Genomic DNA, 24,721 nt, shown 5'->3' on the forward strand with positions numbered 1-24,721 from the left:
ATCCCACAAAGATTCCTTAACACAACTTATCAGCATCCAGAACAACCTCCTCCTCCTCTTATCTAAATCACATAACCCAAAAAACACAGCCTCAAAACCCACCCCATCCAATCCCACTAATTCTTTAACCAACCGCCCCATCCTTTCCCAAATTTGTACAGCATACTCACAACTCCAGAACACATGTATCACATTCTCCACTCTACCACACCCCTCCCTGGGGCAACACTCAGAAACACACAACTTCCTAACCCTCTGAAACTCTCTAGTTGGCAAACACCCATGCACCGCCATCCAACCCACATCTCTCTGTCTATTAACCAATTCTCGCTCAGACAACATCTTCCAAACCTGCTTACTTTGACCTTCATTCAAACCACCCAAACCTACTACTTCCTCCCGATCCCTAATCATATTCAATACACACCTTTTCTCTTCCCACATAGACACAGTCACATTCTGCAACTCATATCTTCTAATACCAATCTCAACCCTTTCATAAAACCAAGGCACCTTAAAACACACAGGCTTCTTACGATCAAGTTCATACAAACCATACTTCCTCAACAAACCACCCGCAGCATACCTCAACATGCAACCCACCATTGAATCCTTCTTACTCACCTTCACACACACCCGTATATATTGCACCAACAAAAACCGCTCAACATCTGGCATGTCCATACCCCCATTCTCCGTCTTCAACATCACTTTCTGCCTTCTCAATCGCTCCATCCTAGAATTCCAAAAAAATAAAAATAAACTTCTCACCAATTTCCTAATTACTCTCACACTTACTGGAAAAACCACATTCAAGTACAACAACAAAGGAACAATCACCACCTTCACAATCAACACCCTTCCAGAAAAAGACAAAGTCCTAGACGACCAAAACCCTATCTTCTGTTTCACTTTCCCAACCACCTTCTCCCAGCTATCACATCCATTCAACTTATCATCAAATTTCACCCCCAACACCTCGATCGCTTCACTCTTAACAGGCCATCCACACAACCCCAACTCCCGCCACTCACCAAAAGCCTTACAAGCACATTTATCCCAATTCACCCGGAAACCACTCCCCATACAAAATCCCTCCACCAACAGCTTCACCCTCCTTAACCCAGCTTGCGTTCTACATACTACCGTCACATCGTCCATATAACCTAACACTTTCAAACTTCTACCCCCACTTCCCGGTACTTCTACACCTCTCACCACCTTATCACACCTAATCATCCTTAACAAAGGTTCAATCACGCATATAAACAAAATCGGCGACAACGGACACCCTTGTCTCACCCCAGACATTACACCAAAACTCTCAGTCAAACAACCATTCACCATTACTCTACTACTAATTCCTTCATATAACATTTTCAACCACTTCAACATCCCCCCCGGTATCCCCAACCTCTCTAAAACCCCAAACAAAAATCCATGCGCTACTCTATCATACGCCTTCTCAAAATCAATAGTTGCCACCGCCACTTCCAACTTCCTATCCATGCAATACCACAACACATCACGCAACACAACCAAACTATCCCCAATCTGTCTACCCGGCACAGCACACACTTGCTCTTCCCCAACCAAATTATGCACAATCAACCTTAACCGATTTGCCAACACTTTCGCTAACACCTTATAGTCCACATTCAACAATGTGATTGGCCTCCAATTCTTCAAATCTTTTTTATCTCCTTTCTTAAATAACAGCACAATCACACCCTCTTTCATAGAATCAATCAACTCATTCTTACGCAAAACCTCCACACAAGCTTCAGTAAAATCATCCCCTATCAGATCCCAAAACTTACAATAAAATTCCACAGGCAACCCATCACATCCTGGCGTCTTACCTTTAGCCATGCTTTTCAGTACCTTTTCTAGCTCCTCTTTCGTCACATCTTTCACCAAATCCTCTGCATCCACACTATCCACTACCGCTTCCACACCCTCCAAAATCTCCCTTTCCACCCTCCAATCTCTTGTTTTCTCAACATACAAATCCCTATAGAACTCTAATACAACATCCAAAACCCCTACTCCTTCCACAGCTACTCCATCCTTATTCAACACACTCTCCATCAGACTCTTACCACCAAATACTTTCTTGAAAAAAAACCTCGTACACTTCTCATCTTCCTCTAACACTTTCACCCTAGCTCGAAACATTATCTTCTTACCTTTCTTTTCCATATACTGACTCACCTGCTGCCTTGCCTCAATCAAATCATTCTTCACATCCAACCCAAGCACCCTCAATTTCCTCAAATACTCCAAACGTTTCTGCCACATCATCAATTCTTTCCTTTCATTCCTAGCTCTAACTTTCCCTATTCTCACAAAAAACATCCGCACTTGCACCTTAACAAACTCCCACCACCTACTGATTGACATAAAACACCGTTTCTTTCTCCGCAGCCCCAGGAAGAATCTTTCAAAACACTTCACCACCCATCCATCATCCATCAAAGACACATTCAACTTCCATTGACCACGACCCATTATAACTTCCTCTACAAACTCCACTGTACATAACACACAAACATGATCCGTAAAAGGCAAACGCACACCTATCATCTCCCTCCCACTCATATTTTTAGAAAAGAAAATAAAATCAATCCTGGAACACACACTCCCATCCTCACTAAAGAAAGAAAAAAACTTCTCTGACGATTTATGTAACATAACTGAATCTAACAATCCAAAATCTTCCACCATCTGCCCCAACTCCCTACTAGACCCATCCAAATTCGCACCTTTCCTCCCACCCACTCTATCCTCATTCTTAAGCACACAATTAAAGTCACCCACCAAAAACACACACTCTCTCCCTGGTAACCATAATTTCACGTGCTGCAATAGCGTTATCCTTTCTTTCCTATCTACAGGAGCATACACATTAATTAATTTGAACCCAACCCCCCCCATATCTAAAGAAAACCACTAACGCCCTCCCATATTCTATTTCCACCACCCTAACCACCTGAAAATCAAAACTACGAAACAACACCGCCACCCCACAATTCCGCCTAACCCCAAACGAAAAAACAGAAGGACCCAAAGTCCAAGGCTGACTCTGCAATGGTCCTGCCAAATTACATTCTTGCAGACAAAAAATATCTGCTCTTTGCCCCTTAAGAGCCTCAAAGACCACTACACGCTGTGCAGCACCCTTAATGCTTCTTACATTGAGGGATGCAATACAAAGAGACCTCATAATTTAATACTCATCAGCACTCTTCATACTACACCCCTCATGTCCCCGATCGAAACTTTTTAGTCAAAGTCTCCTCCACAACCTCGGAATAACTCCTCATAGGATCTGCCACTCTTCGGCTGAAAACACCTCCTGGATCTTCAGAACATACAGAGAGCGGAGAACAGCTTCCTTCGCTTTCTGATAACACATCTAACCGGGGGGAATCCGGTGAGGACCCACTCTCACACTCCCGAACTCTTTTTTCAGCACTACAACCCTCTCCTGCATCTATCATCACGTCTTCTACAAACCTGACTCCCGCCTGCCCTGGTTCCTGCTCCAAACCACCAATATCTGGCAGATCTGCACCGATAAGCAGAGGATCCTTAATTACCTCCAACAGGAGATCTTCCTGTTGAGGCGTAATTTCCATCTCTGGATCCACAACGGCACTTTGTACCGGACTCACAGCCACATCTTCAATTACTCGCTCCGACGCCACAGAAACCGCAGGCCGATCTTCCGGCGGCGGTTTGACAGACGCTCCAGATGCAAGAGAAAATTGCTCCACCAACCGATCCACATGCGCAGACCGCTCAGCCTCTATCCTCCTCTCCTCCTCCTCCTGCCTTTCTGCAGCTTTCTTCCGCTGCTCTCTCAACACGGGACATGACCACGCCCCATGCCCCACATCTCCACAGAGATCACATTTCCTGGGGTTTGGACACTCAAAGGCCATATGTCCCTTCTGCCTGCAATTACGGCAAACCTTCTGGTCTTCGACGCAGTGCTCACTAGTGTGCCCGAACTTAAAGCACTTCCGACAAAAGGTAGGACAGTTGGGATAAAAAAGATATCCCTGATTCCCCCCGATAGAGAAGTTCTGCGGTGGATGCATCATCCCTCCATATCCCTTCTCGTCGGGTTTTAAGGTAACCCAAAACCTTCTCCTACCATTATACACGCCAAAAGGATTCCGCATATACTCCGGTTCTTCCACTTTGGACGCATATTGGCTCAAAAACGCACAGATCGCATCATCTGGCACAAAGGGATTGTATATATGCACCGTAATACATACTTTCCGCACCGCAACCGAGGGACGAAAAACAATGCCACGTAACAAAACATGATCAGCATGGGTAAGACTCCGCTCCATCAAATTCCGTGCTCCCCAAACCGATTTGAAAGTAATGTCAAAGAAACCACGGAACCCAAAATCCTGAAGGCAAAAAATCTCCCCTCTTGGCATCTGCAACAGACCTTCCACGATTTTCACCTGAACTTCCTCCAGCGAAATCCTCCTCCGACGTTCTTCATCCTCAATACACCTGCGCACCGTATTCGGAAAGTTCGGTATCGCCATCACGCCGATCGCTCCACGTTCCCAGTGCCAGCTCTGACGGGACCCCCTATAGCAGCACCCGGCTTAAGACCCCAATGAAGGGGCCGATGCCGGGAGGCCGAGGGCCGTACTCCGCTGACACTAGGACCTCTGGCTAAGATCTCCTGTACAAGTACACTTGATCTTAGCCAAAAGGCCGAGAAGCGATAACCCCAACAGGGCGCCGGGCCCGGCTCGGGCCCGCCACCCAGGCTCCGCACAGTCGCAGCGAGCTGCCACGCGGGCCCTGGCCCTTCCTTCCTTCCTTCCTTCCGCCCGCCGCGCGCGCACCCACCCACCCACCAACCAACCAACCCCAGGGCACTCCCCTCTGCGGATCCCCGCGCCGGACTGCAGCCCTGGCTGGAAACGTCCGGCCCGCACCACCCCTGCGTCCAAGCCCAGCACCACCGGCTCGCACACTCTCCCCTCTCTCCCTCCCTCCGTCCGTCTGTCTCAACGAGGCCCGCCGGGATCGAGGCGGCGCGCGGCCTGAAACATTTGCATGGCTCCGCCCCCAAAGGGGGGGGGAGGGAGGGAGTTCGCACCTCCGCCTCCCGCTCAACGAGATCGGCTGCTAAGCACCTGACAGACGTAGCAGTCCTTACTCTAATCTCATCTCATCTCATCTAATCCTGTTAACCGCTGCCTGCCTGCCTGCCGGCTGCTGCTGCTGCTGCTGCTGCTGCTGCTGCTGCTGCGACAAACACTCGCTCACTCTCTCGCCCTCGCCCTCGCCCTCGCCAGCCAGCCAGCCAGCCAGCCAGCCAGCCAGCGGCAGCCGCTGCAGCCCAACCGTCAGCTGGCCACGCTAACCTTCAAGCAACCAAACACACTAGCGCTTTAATCCTTCAATGCACCCTCAACCGGCATGTGCCTTCATGACCAAGGCCGGCCACACGACAGCAGGACATCACAGTTACGTTACGTTCCGACGGACATTACCGCAGCACACTTCGGTTACATGACGTGACATGTCGCGACCAAGAGGCACGCACTCACTCGCCTGCAAAAGCAACGAGCCGGGAGGACAGAAAGGAAGGAAGCGAGCGACCAACCGACCGACCCTGGACTGCTGCCGCTGCTCCCCGGGTCGCTCGGCCCTTCCTCGGATCGTTGCTCCGCTCGGATTTGCTTTGCTTTGCTGGGTTGGGTTGGGTTCTGCTTTTGGTCACTGATAAGAGAGGTGCACCGGTCCTGGAGGTACTGCAATACCAGGTCAATGCGTGGAGTGGACAGAGCAAGCTCTTCTTCCATCTCCCTGTTCTAAAAATCCATTTAATATATGGTCCCCAGATAGGGGACGTATCAGATATTAAACTAATAAGAACAGATTTTTTTATTTTTTATACCACTCAGTCATATCGCACATCCTCAAGATGACACTCCGGACGGCATTACATATAACATCCTCATGGCATATTTTCTCTTTATAATCCCACACCACTTAGTGAAACCTAAAAACCTTATATACATATATACAAAAAAGTTCCTCAAAGACTACCTCCCAACCTCCACAAACCATCCAACCCCCAACCACACGGTTGGTTTTTTTTTTTTGGTTTTTTTTTAAATACAATTTTTAATACATATATACAAAACGCTCCTCAAAGACTACCTCCCAACCTCCACAAACCATCCAAACCCCCAACCCCCCTCAAACCCTATCCCAGTCCTTCCATTTCTTTGTTTTCCACACACCCTCGGCATCTTCCTCCCCCCACCTTCTCACATCCCTCAAAAAATACACATACATCCGTCCTCGAATCATCCTCACACAACCATCCACCTCCACCATATCCTTTTTAAAGACTAACAAGTTCCTCACATCCCACAAAGATTCCTTAACACAACTTATCAGCATCCAGAACAACCTCCTCCTCCTCTTATCTAAATCACATAACCCAAAAAACACAGCCTCAAAACCCACCCCATCCAATCCCACTAATTCTTTAACCAACCGCCCCATCCTTTCCCAAATTTGTACAGCATACTCACAACTCCAGAACACATGTATCACATTCTCCACTCTACCACACCCCTCCCTGGGGCAACACTCAGAAACACACAACTTCCTAACCCTCTGAAACTCTCTAGTTGGCAAACACCCATGCACCGCCATCCAACCCACATCTCTCTGTCTATTAACCAATTCTCGCTCAGACAACATCTTCCAAACCTGCTTACTTTGACCTTCATTCAAACCACCCAAACCTACTACTTCCTCCCGATCCCTAATCATATTCAATACACACCTTTTCTCTTCCCACATAGACACAGTCACATTCTGCAACTCATATCTTCTAATACCAATCTCAACCCTTTCATAAAACCAAGGCACCTTAAAACACACAGGCTTCTTACGATCAAGTTCATACAAACCATACTTCCTCAACAAACCACCCGCAGCATACCTCAACATGCAACCCACCATTGAATCCTTCTTACTCACCTTCACACACACCCGTATATATTGCACCAACAAAAACCGCTCAACATCTGGCATGTCCATACCCCCATTCTCCGTCTTCAACATCACTTTCTGCCTTCTCAATCGCTCCATCCTAGAATTCCAAAAAAATAAAAATAAACTTCTCACCAATTTCCTAATTACTCTCACACTTACTGGAAAAACCACATTCAAGTACAACAACAAAGGAACAATCACCACCTTCACAATCAACACCCTTCCAGAAAAAGACAAAGTCCTAGACGACCAAAACCCTATCTTCTGTTTCACTTTCCCAACCACCTTCTCCCAGCTATCACATCCATTCAACTTATCATCAAATTTCACCCCCAACACCTCGATCGCTTCACTCTTAACAGGCCATCCACACAACCCCAACTCCCGCCACTCACCAAAAGCCTTACAAGCACATTTATCCCAATTCACCCGGAAACCACTCCCCATACAAAATCCCTCCACCAACAGCTTCACCCTCCTTAACCCAGCTTGCGTTCTACATACTACCGTCACATCGTCCATATAACCTAACACTTTCAAACTTCTACCCCCACTTCCCGGTACTTCTACACCTCTCACCACCTTATCACACCTAATCATCCTTAACAAAGGTTCAATCACGCATATAAACAAAATCGGCGACAACGGACACCCTTGTCTCACCCCAGACATTACACCAAAACTCTCAGTCAAACAACCATTCACCATTACTCTACTACTAATTCCTTCATATAACATTTTCAACCACTTCAACATCCCCCCCGGTATCCCCAACCTCTCTAAAACCCCAAACAAAAATCCATGCGCTACTCTATCATACGCCTTCTCAAAATCAATAGTTGCCACCGCCACTTCCAACTTCCTATCCATGCAATACCACAACACATCACGCAACACAACCAAACTATCCCCAATCTGTCTACCCGGCACAGCACACACTTGCTCTTCCCCAACCAAATTATGCACAATCAACCTTAACCGATTTGCCAACACTTTCGCTAACACCTTATAGTCCACATTCAACAATGTGATTGGCCTCCAATTCTTCAAATCTTTTTTATCTCCTTTCTTAAATAACAGCACAATCACACCCTCTTTCATAGAATCAATCAACTCATTCTTACGCAAAACCTCCACACAAGCTTCAGTAAAATCATCCCCTATCAGATCCCAAAACTTACAATAAAATTCCACAGGCAACCCATCACATCCTGGCGTCTTACCTTTAGCCATGCTTTTCAGTACCTTTTCTAGCTCCTCTTTCGTCACATCTTTCACCAAATCCTCTGCATCCACACTATCCACTACCGCTTCCACACCCTCCAAAATCTCCCTTTCCACCCTCCAATCTCTTGTTTTCTCAACATACAAATCCCTATAGAACTCTAATACAACATCCAAAACCCCTACTCCTTCCACAGCTACTCCATCCTTATTCAACACACTCTCCATCAGACTCTTACCACCAAATACTTTCTTGAAAAAAAACCTCGTACACTTCTCATCTTCCTCTAACACTTTCACCCTAGCTCGAAACATTATCTTCTTACCTTTCTTTTCCATATACTGACTCACCTGCTGCCTTGCCTCAATCAAATCATTCTTCACATCCAACCCAAGCACCCTCAATTTCCTCAAATACTCCAAACGTTTCTGCCACATCATCAATTCTTTCCTTTCATTCCTAGCTCTAACTTTCCCTATTCTCACAAAAAACATCCGCACTTGCACCTTAACAAACTCCCACCACCTACTGATTGACATAAAACACCGTTTCTTTCTCCGCAGCCCCAGGAAGAATCTTTCAAAACACTTCACCACCCATCCATCATCCATCAAAGACACATTCAACTTCCATTGACCACGACCCATTATAACTTCCTCTACAAACTCCACTGTACATAACACACAAACATGATCCGTAAAAGGCAAACGCACACCTATCATCTCCCTCCCACTCATATTTTTAGAAAAGAAAATAAAATCAATCCTGGAACACACACTCCCATCCTCACTAAAGAAAGAAAAAAACTTCTCTGACGATTTATGTAACATAACTGAATCTAACAATCCAAAATCTTCCACCATCTGCCCCAACTCCCTACTAGACCCATCCAAATTCGCACCTTTCCTCCCACCCACTCTATCCTCATTCTTAAGCACACAATTAAAGTCACCCACCAAAAACACACACTCTCTCCCTGGTAACCATAATTTCACGTGCTGCAATAGCGTTATCCTTTCTTTCCTATCTACAGGAGCATACACATTAATTAATTTGAACCCAACCCCCCCCATATCTAAAGAAAACCACTAACGCCCTCCCATATTCTATTTCCACCACCCTAACCACCTGAAAATCAAAACTACGAAACAACACCGCCACCCCACAATTCCGCCTAACCCCAAACGAAAAAACAGAAGGACCCAAAGTCCAAGGCTGACTCTGCAATGGTCCTGCCAAATTACATTCTTGCAGACAAAAAATATCTGCTCTTTGCCCCTTAAGAGCCTCAAAGACCACTACACGCTGTGCAGCACCCTTAATGCTTCTTACATTGAGGGATGCAATACAAAGAGACCTCATAATTTAATACTCATCAGCACTCTTCATACTACACCCCTCATGTCCCCGATCGAAACTTTTTAGTCAAAGTCTCCTCCACAACCTCGGAATAACTCCTCATAGGATCTGCCACTCTTCGGCTGAAAACACCTCCTGGATCTTCAGAACATACAGAGAGCGGAGAACAGCTTCCTTCGCTTTCTGATAACACATCTAACCGGGGGGAATCCGGTGAGGACCCACTCTCACACTCCCGAACTCTTTTTTCAGCACTACAACCCTCTCCTGCATCTATCATCACGTCTTCTACAAACCTGACTCCCGCCTGCCCTGGTTCCTGCTCCAAACCACCAATATCTGGCAGATCTGCACCGATAAGCAGAGGATCCTTAATTACCTCCAACAGGAGATCTTCCTGTTGAGGCGTAATTTCCATCTCTGGATCCACAACGGCACTTTGTACCGGACTCACAGCCACATCTTCAATTACTCGCTCCGACGCCACAGAAACCGCAGGCCGATCTTCCGGCGGCGGTTTGACAGACGCTCCAGATGCAAGAGAAAATTGCTCCACCAACCGATCCACATGCGCAGACCGCTCAGCCTCTATCCTCCTCTCCTCCTCCTCCTGCCTTTCTGCAGCTTTCTTCCGCTGCTCTCTCAACACGGGACATGACCACGCCCCATGCCCCACATCTCCACAGAGATCACATTTCCTGGGGTTTGGACACTCAAAGGCCATATGTCCCTTCTGCCTGCAATTACGGCAAACCTTCTGGTCTTCGACGCAGTGCTCACTAGTGTGCCCGAACTTAAAGCACTTCCGACAAAAGGTAGGACAGTTGGGATAAAAAAGATATCCCTGATTCCCCCCGATAGAGAAGTTCTGCGGTGGATGCATCATCCCTCCATATCCCTTCTCGTCGGGTTTTAAGGTAACCCAAAACCTTCTCCTACCATTATACACGCCAAAAGGATTCCGCATATACTCCGGTTCTTCCACTTTGGACGCATATTGGCTCAAAAACGCACAGATCGCATCATCTGGCACAAAGGGATTGTATATATGCACCGTAATACATACTTTCCGCACCGCAACCGAGGGACGAAAAACAATGCCACGTAACAAAACATGATCAGCATGGGTAAGACTCCGCTCCATCAAATTCCGTGCTCCCCAAACCGATTTGAAAGTAATGTCAAAGAAACCACGGAACCCAAAATCCTGAAGGCAAAAAATCTCCCCTCTTGGCATCTGCAACAGACCTTCCACGATTTTCACCTGAACTTCCTCCAGCGAAATCCTCCTCCGACGTTCTTCATCCTCAATACACCTGCGCACCGTATTCGGAAAGTTCGGTATCGCCATCACGCCGATCGCTCCACGTTCCCAGTGCCAGCTCTGACGGGACCCCCTATAGCAGCACCCGGCTTAAGACCCCAATGAAGGGGCCGATGCCGGGAGGCCGAGGGCCGTACTCCGCTGACACTAAGACCTCTGGCTAAGATCTCCTGTACAAGTACACTTGATCTTAGCCAAAAGGCCGAGAAGCGATAACCCGAAGAGGGCGGCGGGCCCGGCTCGGGCCCGCCACCCAGGCTCCGCACAGTCGCAGCGAGCTGCCACGCGGGCCCTGGGCCGGGGCCCCGGGCCTCCCTTCCGCCCGCTGCACGCCCGCCACCCACCAACCCCCAGGGCACTCCCTCTGCGGATCCCCGCGCCGGACTGCAGCCCTGCGCCGGCAGCCACGGCTGGAAAGGACCGCCCGCACCACCCCTGCGTCCAAGCCGAGCACCACCGGCTCGCACACTCTCCCCTCTCTCCGTCTCCTGCCTGCCCGCCCGCCCTCTGTCTCGACGAGGCCCGCCGGGATCGTGGCGGCGCGGCCTGAAACATTTGCATGGCTCCGCCCCCAGGGGGGGGGGGCAGTTCGCACCTCCGCCTCCCGCTCAACGAGATCGGCTGCTAAGCACCTGACAGACGTAGCAGTCCTTACTCTAATCTCATCTCCTCTCATCTAATCCTCTTAACCGCTACTGCTGCTGCTGGGACAAACACTCGCTCACTCTCTCTCGTCCTCGCCCTCGTCAGCCACCATCAGAGGGAGACACAAACCAAGGCATGCAAAAGAACCACAGGAGCCAGGCAGCAGCTGCAGCCGCTGCAGCACAACCGTCAGCTGGCCACGCTAACCTTCAAGCAACCAAACACACTAGCGCTTTAATCCTTCAATGCACCCTCAACCGGCATGGGCCTTCATGACCAAGGCCACACACACACACACACACACACACACACACACACACACACACACACACACACACACACACACACACACACACACACACACACACACACACACACACACACACACACACACACACACACACACAGTTACATTACGTTCCGACGGACATTACCGCAGCACACTTCAGTGACGTGACGTGTCGCGACCAAGAGGCACGCACGCACTCACTGGCCTGCAACAGCGACGAGCTGGGAGGAAAGAAAGGAAGGAAGGAAGGAAGCAACCGACCCACCGGCCGACCGACCCTGGACTGCTGCCGCTGCTCCCCGGGTCGCTCGGCCCTTCCTCGGATCGTTGCTCCGCTCGGATTTGCTTTGCTTTGCTGGGTTGGGTTCTGCTTTTGGTCACTGATAAGAGAGGTGCACCGGTCCTGGAGGTACTGCAATACCAGGTCAATGCGTGGAGTGGACAGAGCAAGCTCTTCTTCCATCTCCCTGTTCTAAAAATCCATTTAATATATGGTCCCCAGATAGGGGACGTATCAGATATTAAACTGATAAGAACAGATTTTTTTTTTTTTTTTTTTTTTTTTTTGAAGCCCGAGGTGCGTGCTCCTTTGGGTGATGCGTTCTGTGCTCCAAAGAGGCAGCAGAAGCCATATACGAAACTGGGTCCCCACAAGGGGAACCCAGACAAATTCCTCCCCCCCCCCATGGGAGGGTCGGATCTTAGGACTCTCCCCGAAGGGTGAGACCCCATCGCCATGGGGCACTCCCATCGGGAAGTAGCCTCCTTGGCTTCACTACCAAAAGGTAGTGTCCGAAAACAAAAGTGCCAAATCGAAAAACCAAAACGTGAACGTGGCCTCGCTAAAAGGTTTGGTGACCGTGAAAATCCAATCAAAATTAATGGGCACACGTGCTTAAACACATTGTGATGAATAAATAATATAAATAATTTAGGGGCGGGCCATAACTGACCCAGCCAGGTTCAAAAATAAATTCCACTCCATGCCCTGATGGTGCGATGGAGGGAGTGTGAAGATCCGCCGGTGCAAAAAATGTGCATTTACCGTGTGCAGCGGCGTGCAAGTCTGCACACGGTAACTCCGACTTGCGTCAGGGCAATTTAAGCACCTCGGGCTCCATGCTTTCCCGAACCCTAAGGCCAGAGGATCAGCATAGTCCCCCCCCCGGTCCGAAGGGAACTACACTTGATCTTAGCCAAAAGGCCGAGAAGCGATAACCCGAAGAGGGCGGCGGGCCCGGCTCGGGCCCGCCACCCAGGCTCCGCACAGTCGCAGCGAGCTGCCACGCGGGCCCTGGGCCGGGGCCCCGGGCCTCCCTTCCGCCCGCTGCACGCCCGCCACCCACCAACCCCCAGGGCACTCCCTCTGCGGATCCCCGCGCCGGACTGCAGCCCTGCGCCGGCAGCCACGGCTGGAAAGGACCGCCCGCACCACCCCTGCGTCCAAGCCGAGCACCACCGGCTCGCACACTCTCCCCTCTCTCCGTCTCCTGCCTGCCCGCCCACCCTCCCTCCCTCTGTCTCGACGAGGCCCGCCGGGATCGTGGCGGCGCGGCCTGAAACATTTGCATGGCTCCGCCCCCAGGGGGGGGGGGCAGTTCGCACCTCCGCCTCCCGCTCAACGAGATCGGCTGCTAAGCACCTGACAGACGTAGCAGTCCTTACTCTAATCTCATCTCCTCTCATCTCATCTAATCCTCTTAACCGCTACTGCTGCTGCTGGGACAAACACTCGCTCACTCTCTCTCGTCCTCGCCCTCGTCAGCCACCATCAGAGGGAGACACAAACCAAGGCATGCAAAAGAACCACAGGAGCCAGGCAGCAGCTGCAGCCGCTGCAGCACAACCGTCAGCTGGCCACGCTAACCTTCAAGCAACCAAACACACTAGCGCTTTAATCCTTCAATGCACCCTCAACCAGCATGGGCCTTCATGACCAAGGCCAGCCACACACACGCGGCATGAGGCCACACGACAGCAGGACATCACAGTTACGTTACGTTCCGACGGACATTACCGCAGCACACTTCAGTGACGTGACGTGTCGCGACCAAGAGGCACGCACGCACTCACTGGCCTGCAACAGCGACGAGCTGGGAGGAAAGAAAGAAAGGAAGGAAGGAAGCAACCGACCCACCGGCCGACCGACCCTGGACTGCTGCCGCTGCTCCCCGGGTCGCTCGGCCCTTCCTCGGATCGTTGCTCCGCTCGGATTTGCTTTGCTTTGCTGGGTTGGGTTCTGCTTTTGGTCACTGATAAGAGAGGTGCACCGGTCCTGGAGGTACTGCAATACCAGGTCAATGCGTGGAGTGGACAGAGCAAGCTCTTCTTCCATCTCCCTGTTCTAAAAATCCATTTAATATATGGTCCCCAGATAGGGAACGTATCAGATATTAAACTGATAAGAACAGATTTTTTTTTTTTTTTTTTTTTTTTTTTTTTGAAGCCCGAGGTGCGTGCTCCTTTAGGTGCTGCTTTCCGTGCTCCTAAGAGGCAGCGGAAGCCATATACGAAACTGGGTCCCCACAAGGGGAACCCAGACAAATTCCTCCCCCCCCCCCATGGGAAGGTCGGATCTTAGGACTCTCCCCGAAGGGTGAGACCCCATCGCCATGGGGCACTCCCATCGGGAAGTAGCCCCCTTGGCTTCACTACCAAAAGATAGTGTCCAAAAACAAAAGTGCCAAATCAAAAAACCAAAACGTAAACGTGGCCTCGCTTAAAGGTTTGGCGACCGTGGAATCCAATCAGAATTAATGGGCACACGTGCTTAAACACATTGTGATAAATAATATAAATAATTTAGGGGCGGGCCATAACTGACCCAGGCAGGTTCAAAAATAAATTCCACTCCATGCCCTGATGGTGCAATGGAGGGAGTGTGAAGATCCGCCGGTGCAAAAAATATGCATTTACCGTGTGCAGCGGCGTGCAAGTCTGCACACGGTAACTCCGACTTGCGTCAGGGCAATTTAAGCACCTCGGGCTTCATGCTTTCCCGAACCCTAAGGCCAGAGGATCAGCATAGTCCCCCCCCCCCCGAAGGGAACTACACTTGATCTTAGCCAAAAGGCCGAGAAGCGATAACCCGAAGAGGGCGGCGGGCCCGGCTCGGGCCCGCCACCCAGGCTCCGCACAGTCGCAGCGAGCTGCCACGCGGGCCCTGGGCCGGGGCCCCGGGCCTCCCTTCCGCCCGCTGCACGCCCGCCACCCACCAACCCCCAGGGCACTCCCTCTGCGGATCCCCGCGCCGGACTGCAGCCCTGCGCCGGCAGCCACGGCTGGAAAGGACCGCCCGCACCACCCCTGCGTCCAAGCCGAGCACCACCGGCTCGCACACTCTCCCCTCTCTCCGTCTCCTGCCTGCCCGCCCGCCCTCCCTCTGTCTCGACGAGGCCCGCCGGGATCGTGGCGGCGCGGCCTGAAACATTTGCATGGCTCCGCCCCCCCGGGGGGGGGGCAGTTCGCACCTCCGCCTCCCGCTCAACGAGATCGGCTGCTAAGCACCTGACAGACGTAGCAGTCCTTACTCTAATCTCATCTCCTCTCATCTCATCTCATCTAATCCTCTTAACCGCTACTGCTGCTGCTGGGACAAACACTCGCTCACTCTCTCTCGTCCTCGCCCTCGTCAGCCACCATCAGAGGGAGACACAAACCAAGGCATGCAAAAGAACCACAGGAGCCAGGCAGCAGCTGCAGCCGCTGCAGCACAACCGTCAGCTGGCCACGCTAACCTTCAAGCAACCAAACACACTAGCGCTTTAATCCTTCAATGCACCCTCAACCGGCATGGGCCTTCATGACCAAGGCCACACACACACACACACACACACACACACACACACACACACAGTTACATTACGTTCCGACGGACATTACCGCAGCACACTTCAGTGACGTGACGTGTCGCGACCAAGAGGCACGCACGCACTCACTGGCCTGCAACAGCGACGAGCTGGGAGGAAAGAAAGGAAGGAAGGAAGCAACCGACCCACCGGCCGACCGACCCTGGACTGCTGCCGCTGCTCCCCGGGTCGCTCGGCCCTTCCTCGGATCGCTGCTCTGCTCGGTTTTGCTGTGCTGTGCTGTGCTGTGCTGTGCTGTGCTGTGCTGGGTCGGGTTCTGCTTTTGGTCACTGATAAGAGAGGTGCACCGGTCCTGGAGGTACTGCAATACCAGGTCAATGCGTGGAGTGGACAGAGCAAGCTCTTCTTCCATCTCCCTGTTCTAAAAATCCATTTAATATATGGTCCCCAGATAGGGGACGTATCAGATATTAAACTGATAAGAACAGATTTTTTTATTTTTTTATTTTTTTTTTAAGCCCGAGGTGCGTGCTCCTTTGGGTGCTGCTTTCCGTGCTCCTAAGAGGCAGCGGAAGCCATATACGAAACTGGGTCCCCACAAGGGGAACCCAGACAAATTCCTCCCCCCCCCCATGGGAGGGTCGGATCTTAGGACTCTCCCCGAAGGGTGAGACCCCATCGCCATGGGGCACTCCCATCGGGAAGTAGCCCCCTTGGCTTCACCACCAAAAGGTAGTGTCCAAAAACAAAAGTGCCAAATCGAAAAACCAAATCGTGAACGTGGCCTCGCTTAAAGGTTTGGTGACCGTGAAAATCCAATCGAAATTAATGGGCACACGTGCTTAAACACATTGTGATAAAGAAATAAATAATTTAGGGGCGGGCCATGACTGACCCAGCCAGGTTCAAAAATAAATTCCACTCCATGCCCTGATGGTGCGATGGAGGGAGTGTGAAGATCCGCCGGTGCAAAAAATGTGCATTTACCGTGTGCAGCGGCGTGCAAGTCTGCACACGGTAACTCCGACTTGCGTCAGGGCAATTTAAGCACCTCGGGCTTCGTGCTTTCCCGAACCCTAAGGCCAGAGGATCAGCATAGTCCCCCCCCTGTCCGAAGGGAACTACACTTGATCTTAGCCAAAAGGCCGAAAAGCGATAACCCGAAGAGGGCGGCGGGCCCGGCTCGGGCCCGCCACCCAGGCTCCGCACAGTCGCAGCGAGCTGCCACGCGGGCCCCGGGCCTCCCTTCCGCCCGCTGCACGCCCGCCACCCACCAACCCCCAGGGCACTCCCTCTGCGGATCCCCGCGCCGGACTGCAGCCCTGCGCCGGCAGCCACGGCTGGAAAGGACCGCCCGCACCACCCCTGCGTCCAAGCCGAGCACCACCGGCTCGCACACTCTCCCCTCTCTCCGTCTCCTGCCTGCCCGCCCGCCCGCCCGCCCTCCCTCTGTCTCGACGAGGCCCGCCGGGATCGTGGCGGCGCGGCCTGAAACATTTGCATGGCTCCGCCCCCAGGGGGGGGGGGCAGTTCGCACCTCCGCCTCCCGCTCAACGAGATCGGCTGCTAAGCACCTGACAGACGTAGCAGTCCTTACTCTAATCTCATCTCCTCTCATCTCATCTAATCCTCTTAACCGCTACTGCTGCTGCTGGGACAAACACTCGCTCACTCTCTCTCGTCCTCGCCCTCGTCAGCCACCATCAGAGGGAGACACAAACCAAGGCATGCAAAAGAACCACAGGAGCCAGGCAGCAGCTGCAGCCGCTGCAGCACAACCGTCAGCTGGCCACGCTAACCTTCAAGCAACCAAACACACTAGCGCTTTAATCCTTCAATGCACCCTCAACCGGCATGGGCCTTCATGACCAAGGCCACACACACACACACACACACACACACACACACACACACACAGTTACATTACGTTCCGACGGACATTACCGCAGCACACTTCAGTGACGTGACGTGTCGCGACCAAGAGGCACGCACGCACTCACTGGCCTGCAACAGCGACGAGCTGGGAGGAAAGAAAGGAAGGAAGGAAGCAACCGACCCACCGGCCGACCGACCCTGGACTGCTGCCGCTGCTCCCCGGGTCGCTCGGCCCTTCCTCGGATCGCTGCTCTGCTCGGTTTTGCTGTGCTGTGCTGTGCTGTGCTGTGCTGTGCTGTGCTGTGCTGTGCTGGGTTCTGCTTTTGGTCACTGATAAGAGAGGTGCACCGGTCCTGGAGGTACTGCAATACCAGGTCAATGCGTGGAGTGGACAGAGCAAGCTCTTCTTCCATCTCCCTGTTCTAAAAATCCATTTAATATATGGTCCCCAGATAGGGGACGTATCAGATATTAAACTGATAAGAACAGATTTTTTTTTTTGTGAAGCCCGAGGTGCGTGCTCCTTTGGGTGCTGCTTTCCGTGCTCCTAAGAGGCAGCGGAAGCCATATACGAAACTGGGTCCCCACAAGGGGAACCCAGACAAATTCCTCCCCCCCCCCATGGGAGGGTCGGATCTTAGGACTCTCCCCGAAGGGTGAGACCCCATCGCCATGGGGCACTCCCATCGGGAAGTAGCCCCCTTGGCTTCACTACCGAAAGATAGTGTCCGAAAACAAAAGTGCCAAATCGAAAAACCAAAACGTAAACGTGGCCTCGCTTAAAGGTTTGGTGACCGTGGAATCCAATCAAAATTAATGGGCACACGTGCTTAAACACATTGTGATAAATAAATAAATAATTTAGGGGCGGGCCATGACTGACCCAGCCAGGTTCAAAAATAAATTCCACTCCATGCCCTGATGGTGCGATGGAGGGAGTGTGAAGATCCGCCGGTGCAAAAAATGTGCATTTACCGTGTGCAGCGGCGTGCAAGTCTGCACACGGTAACTCCGACTTGCGTCAGGGCAATTTAAGCACCTCGGGCTTCGTGCTTTCCCGAACCCTAAGGCCAAAGGATCAGCACAGTCCCCCCCCTGGCCGAAGGGAACTACACTTGATCTTAGCCAAAAGGCCGAGAAGCGATAACCCGAAGAGGGCGGCGGGCCCGGCTCGGGCCCGCCACCCAGGCTCCGCACAGTCGCAGCGAGCTGCCACGCGGGCCCCGGGCCTCCCTTCCGCCCGCTGCACGCCCGCCACCCACCAACCCCCAGGGCACTCCCTCTGCGGATCCCCGCGCCGGACTGCAGCCCTGCGCCGGCAGCCACGGCTGGAAAGGACCGCCCGCACCACCCCTGCGTCCAAGCCGAGCACCACCGGCTCGCACACTCTCCCCTCTCTCCGTCTCCTGCCTGCCTGCCCGCCCGCCCTCTGTCTCGACGAGGCCCGCCGGGATCGTGGCGGCGCGGCCTGAAACATTTGCATGGCTCCGCCCCCCCGGGGGGGGGGACGGGGGGGGGGCAGTTCGCACCTCCGCCTCCCGCTCAACGAGATCGGCTGCTAAGCACCTGACAGACGTAGCAGTCCTTACTCTAATCTCATCTCCTCTCATCTCATCTAATCCTCTTAACCGCTACTGCTGCTGCTGCTGGGACAAACACTCGCTCACTCTCTCTCGTCCTCGCCCTCGTCAGCCACCATCAGAGGGAGACACAAACCAAGGCATGCAAAAGAACCACAGGAGCCAGGCAGCAGCTGCAGCCGCTGCAGCACAACCGTCAGCTGGCCACGCTAACCTTCAAGCAACCAAACACACTAGCGCTTTAATCCTTCAATGCACCCTCAACCGGCATGGGCCTTCATGACCAAGGCCACACACACACACACACACACACACACACACAGTTACATTACGTTCCGACGGACATTACCGCAGCACGCTTCAGTGACGTGACGTGTCGCGACCAAGAGGCACGCACGCACGCACGCACGCACGCACGCACTCACTGGCCTGCAACAGCGACGAGCTGGGAGGAAAGAAAGGAAGGAAGGAAGCAACCGACCCACCGGCCGACCGACCCTGGACTGCTGCCGCTGCTCCCCGGGTCGCTCGGCCCTTCCTCGGATCGCTGCTCTGCTCGGTTTTGCTGTGCTGTGCTGTGCTGTGCTGTGCTGTGCTGTGCTGTGCTGTGCTGTGCTGTGTCGGGTTCTGCTTTTGGTCACTGATAAGAGAGGTGCACCGGTCCTGGAGGTACTGCAATACCAGGTCAATGCGTGGAGTGGACAGAGCAAGCTCTTCTTCCATCTCCCTGTTCTAAAAATCCATTTAATATATGGTCCCCAGATAGGGGACGTATCAGATATTAAACTGATAAGAACAGATTTTTTTTTTGTATTTAAGTTTATTATACAAACTGATTATGATAAAACAGACATCAACCTGTTTTAGCAGGAGTACATAAATCGGTATTATCGGTACAGGTAGACGATAAGCAGTACTGCGACGCAGCGCAGGGCAATACACGTTACAGTACGACTTCAGTTACGGAAAGCTCAGTAGAAGCAGTGTACAATTACATTTCCAGACGTGGCGCATATGGTTAGCACTTGGTGGAACATAACCTGGGGAAATGGGGGGGGGGAGGGGGCCGAGGAGAATGGGGCTAGTCTTCAGCCTCTAGACTGTCCTTGAGAGAGTAGTCTCTCAGCAGGCTGTGGATAAGCCTGCGGCAGTCACGGACTGTGACCTGCTCCCTCCTCAGCACCAGGCGGTTCCTGGCAAACCATAGAGCGTCCTTTACACAGCACATGAGACGCCAAGCATCCTCAATGGCGCTCTCCGTGTGTGTTCCTGGAAAAAGTCCGTAAAGTACCGAATGGTAAGACAGGTACTTTCTCTCGATAGAGTCCTTGAGATCCAGCTCCAGGGCTCTGAACAAAGCCTGTGCAAACGGGCACCGCCAGAACAAGTGAAGAGAAGTCTCCTCCTCCACAATGCACTGTGGGCAGTGTCTATATCTGCACAGCCCCCTGGCATGCATAAATGTCCTTAGGGGGAGGCCTCCCTGAATGGCCATCCATGCCATGTCTTTATGCCTGTTGGTTAGCCTGCTCGACGACACGTTAGCCCAGACAGTCTTGGCTGTGGCGTCGGGGAGCCCTGGGATGTTCTCCATAGTGTCTTTGGCTCTGATGAACTTGTGGATCACACGGGGTAACCACAAGTCTGGTTTAACTCCCTCCAGTTGGTGCTCCCTTACAAATTTGCCCACGTCCGAGTAGAACCAGGGCATGGTCCAATTGTAAGGGACGGAGCTGTCCCACTTTTCCCACTTGAGCTGCCTCCACAGGGGCAGCAGGAAGAAGCGAGACATGGAGTTTCCAGCAGAGCCTTTCGCTACGTCTCTGAGAGTCCTGCGCACGCAGTTGCACACAAAGAAGGTCCTCAGCATGGTAGGGATGTCAGGCACTCCTTTGCCTCCCTTGCCGGGTTCCTTGTACATCACTGCGCGCTTTACTCTGTCCATTTTGGAGCCCCAGATGAAGTGGAAAACTGCTCGGTTGATGGCTCGGTGAATGGTGACCAGCAAGGGCCAGGCCTGAGCCACGTACTGCAGCACGGGAAGAATCTCGTTGCGCAGCACCAGCACTTTCCCTTCGATGGTGAGGTCTCTGAGGCTCCACAGCCCAAATTTCTGCTTTACTTTGTTGAGTCTCTCCTCCCAGCTTTTCAGGGCCGCGCCGTCTCTGCCGAACCAGACTCCCAGGATCTTTAGGAAGTCGGTTTGGACGGGAAACGGGATCGGCTCAGAAGTCAGGTCCCACTGCCCGAACAGCATGGTCTCCGACTTCCCGCAGTTGACCTTTGCGCCTGAAGCTCGGCTGAAGTCCTCGCACGTCTGGACGAGCGCTCTCACCGACCGGCGATCCGCGCAGAAGATGGTCACGTCGTCCATGTAGAGCGAGCACTTTATCTCCTTCTTGTCTCTGCCCGGCGCGGTGATCCCTCTGATCTCTGGATTCCGTCTGATGCACTCGGCGAAGAGCTCTATACAACAGACAAAAAGAAGAGGTGAGAGAGGGCAGCCTTGCCTGACCCCAGAGAGGACTGGGAAGGGGTCAGTCTTCCAGCCGTTCACCAGCACCGAGCTGCGGATATCAAGGTACATCAGGTTAGCGTAAGAGCAGAACATCTCCCCCAGCCCAAACCTCCGCAGTACCTGACCCATAAAACCATGAGACAGTCGATCAAATGCCTTCTCTTGGTCTAGGGTGACCAGAGCGGCACGGACGTTGCGGTCCTTGATGTAGTAGATCGTGTCCCTGATGAGGGCCAGGCTGTCCGCGATCCGGCGTCCTGGGATGCCGCAGGTCTGGTCGGGGTGGACGATCTGCCCGATGACTTTCTTCAACCTGGTGGCTAGTACCTTGGCGAGGATCTTGTAGTCTACGTTCAGGAGAGAGATGGGACGCCAATTTTTCAGGTCGCGTCTCTCCCCCTTCCGCTTGTACAGGACCGTGATCATTCCCTCTCTCAGCGTGGGGGGCATCCTGCCCTCCACCACCATCTCCTCGTACAGGTCGAGGAGGTCCGGGCCGATGAGGTCCCACAGCGTTGTGTACAACTCGGCTGGGAGACCGTCACTGCCCGGTGTCCTGCCCTTCCTGAAGGATTTGGCGGCAGAGTGCAGCTCCTCCAGCGTCAAGGGGGCGTCCATGGCTGCGCGGCCTGCGGGATCAATGGTGTTAGTGATACCTGACAGGAACCGTTCGGCAGCCTCCGGGTCTGTGTCTTTGGGGGAGTAGAGATCTCGGTAGTAGTCGACGACCACTTTCTGGACCTCCTCCTTCCCCTGTCGTACCACACCTTCGCTGTCTCTCATTTCCGTCAGGGGCGTGTGGGCGGAGTGGAGCTTCCTGAAAAAGAAAGAGTTGCATTTCTCACCCTTCTCCAGGTTCTCCACCTTGGAACGGAAGACGATTTGCCTGGATTCCTCCTCAAAGTGCCTTTTCAGGCCCTCCTTGGTCTCCTCCAGCTCCTCGTCCACGTCCCATCCGCACTGTTGGAGGTCCAACAGGGACTGCAGCTTGCGTTGCAGCCGTCTGAATTTCCTCTTCCTCTCACACGCCTGGAGTCTTCCTTTAGCCTGAAAGAAAGAGCGCAGCTTTACTTTAGTAAACTCCCACCACTGGGTTACAGTGGGGAACAGATACTTGGTACTGACACAATCAGAATATACATTACGCAGCTCATCCACAATTTCCTGCCTCTCTAACAGGGCACAGTTCAGCTTCCAGGAGCCTGGACCGGGAGGAAACCCTTTGCCCAGGGCACACTGGAGCCGAACAGCCCTGTGGTCCGAGAAGTAGCAGGGCACCATGGAGCACTGCTGATGCTCTACCGCCCGAGAGGTGAACACAAAGTCTATCCGGGAACGCACAGAGCCATCCGGCCGGCTCCAAGAATAGTTCACGGAGCCGGTCCCGATGGAGCCCATAGCGTCCTTTAAGGATGCCTCTGTGACAATCTCTCTGAGCAGTTTCGAAGTCACGTCCAGTTTTGTTGCGTGGGTGGAGGTGCGCCCTCCTTCCTCGATCGGGCAGTTGAAGTCCCCGCCTATCACTACGGTCCTGGCGGTGGTCAGCTGGGTCCGCAGGTTCTGGAGAAGCTCCAGGCGTTGCTTCTTTTCCGGGGAGGCGTACACGGTGATGAGCCTGACAGGCTCCCCCGCCCAGGATCCGTCCACGACTAGAAGTCTGCCGCAGACCATCTCCTGGACAGCGTCCACCGTGAAGTTGGCTCCTCGGATCAGGATAGCAACTCCCGCCGACTTGCAGCCGTTCCCGCCGGACCAGAAGGACGGGCCGTGAGACCATTCCCTGCATAGATGGCGATACGAACGAGAGAAAGGTAAAGCGCATTCCTGCAACATATATACATCACACTGCTGAGAAGAAAGGAAGGTTAGTAAACCGCGCCTCCGGAACTGGTCCTTCATGCTCCTTACATTAATGGAGAAAATAGAAATTGACGCCATTAGTTGGGAGAAAAAAAGAAGGTCAGCTCAAACAGAGGCACTAGTTACCACCTCCTCCCCCTGGTGGGGGAGGATCTTCCCCGCCGTGGTCGATGGGGTTCATGGGGGTCCAGGCGGCCTCGTCTAGCATCTGTTCCAGGAGGGAGACCTGGTTGTCGATGTCCAGCTGGTTGAGGATCAGAGCCTCGGTCTCGGTGGCTGGCTCATCCGACGGGGTCAGGTCCTGGACCATCTTTTCCAGCGTGTCTTCGTCGTCATTTGCGGGCTCGGGAGGAGAGGGGACGGTGGGGGCTGGTGGTGGCGCCCTCTTCTGGACAGAGCTCCTGGTGGGGCTCGTCTCAGTCTCGCTGTCCTCGTCCTCCTCCTCCTCCTTCTTGCCGCTATGTTTGCGTTTTCTGGCTCCGGCTCCTTTTGGCGGCATCTCCAGGGGGTTGTCTGCAGCGGAAACAAGAGGGGGGAAAGGGTCGGGGTCGGGGTCTGCAGCAGCTGGGGGAGGGGTTAGAGCTGCTGCAGAGAGGGGGAGGAGGGGGGGGAGGGTGAAGGTGGTGAAGCAGGGAGGGTTGGAGGCAGCACAGGGGAGGGATGGCGCTGCCTCTGGGGGGGGGAGGGGGAGCCTTGACAGCGGGCAGGGCCACGACAGTCTTGGCAGGGAGGGGAGCTGCTTTCTTACCTTTCCTGGGTGCCGCTTTCGGGGTTTCCGGAGGGGGTGTCTGCGGTGCCGTCGCCTTGGCTGGAGCCTTGGTCGGGGCCGATGAGGGGACCTTGGCCGGGGCCTTGGCTGTTGCTACCGCTGCGTATGACCTTGATCTTTTGGGGCAATCCTTGTAGATGTGCTCAGGATCGCCGCACAGGTTACAGGTCTTCTTTCGTGGACAGTCTTTGGTCTCGTGCCCCACCACCCTGCAGTGCCTGCAGGATTTCTGTTGGCATTCCTCCGCCTTGTGACCCAGTTGACCGCATCGTCTGCAGGTTGTGGGTTGACCAGGGTAGAAAAGCATGCCTGTAGAATTACCTAGGGCGAAGCTCTGCGGCAGGTGTTGGAGCCCGTCCGGCGAGGTGGAGTCTGCCTTCAGACGGATCACGAGGGACCATCTTCCTGT

General features: G+C 53.0%; 1 non-coding gene and 5 pseudogenes across 1 annotated transcript; all 6 read right to left on the reverse strand.

Moving 5' to 3' along the window:
• Positions 1 to 5,773: 5,773 nt before the first annotated feature.
• LOC149278481 (U2 spliceosomal RNA) lies at positions 5,774 to 5,975 on the reverse strand (annotated as a pseudogene).
• Positions 5,976 to 12,288: 6,313 nt separating this feature from the next.
• Positions 12,289 to 12,533, reverse strand: LOC149278482 (U2 spliceosomal RNA; annotated as a pseudogene).
• A 1,627-nt stretch (positions 12,534 to 14,160) lies between these two features.
• On the reverse strand, positions 14,161 to 14,351 carry LOC149278483 (U2 spliceosomal RNA). Its single transcript, XR_016278723.1, has one exon. It is a non-coding gene; the product is annotated as a U2 spliceosomal RNA (small nuclear RNA).
• A 1,695-nt stretch (positions 14,352 to 16,046) lies between these two features.
• On the reverse strand, positions 16,047 to 16,221 carry LOC149278484 (U2 spliceosomal RNA; annotated as a pseudogene).
• A 1,701-nt stretch (positions 16,222 to 17,922) lies between these two features.
• On the reverse strand, positions 17,923 to 18,100 carry LOC149278485 (U2 spliceosomal RNA; annotated as a pseudogene).
• Positions 18,101 to 19,812: 1,712 nt separating this feature from the next.
• Positions 19,813 to 20,019, reverse strand: LOC149278486 (U2 spliceosomal RNA; annotated as a pseudogene).
• Positions 20,020 to 24,721: the final 4,702 nt, after the last annotated feature.

Source organism: Sceloporus occidentalis, unplaced genomic scaffold (assembly GCF_023333645.1).
Source record: "Sceloporus occidentalis isolate IW3139 unplaced genomic scaffold, rSceOcc1.0.p SCAF_188, whole genome shotgun sequence".
NCBI classification, from domain to species: Eukaryota; Metazoa; Chordata; class Lepidosauria; order Squamata; family Phrynosomatidae; genus Sceloporus; species Sceloporus occidentalis.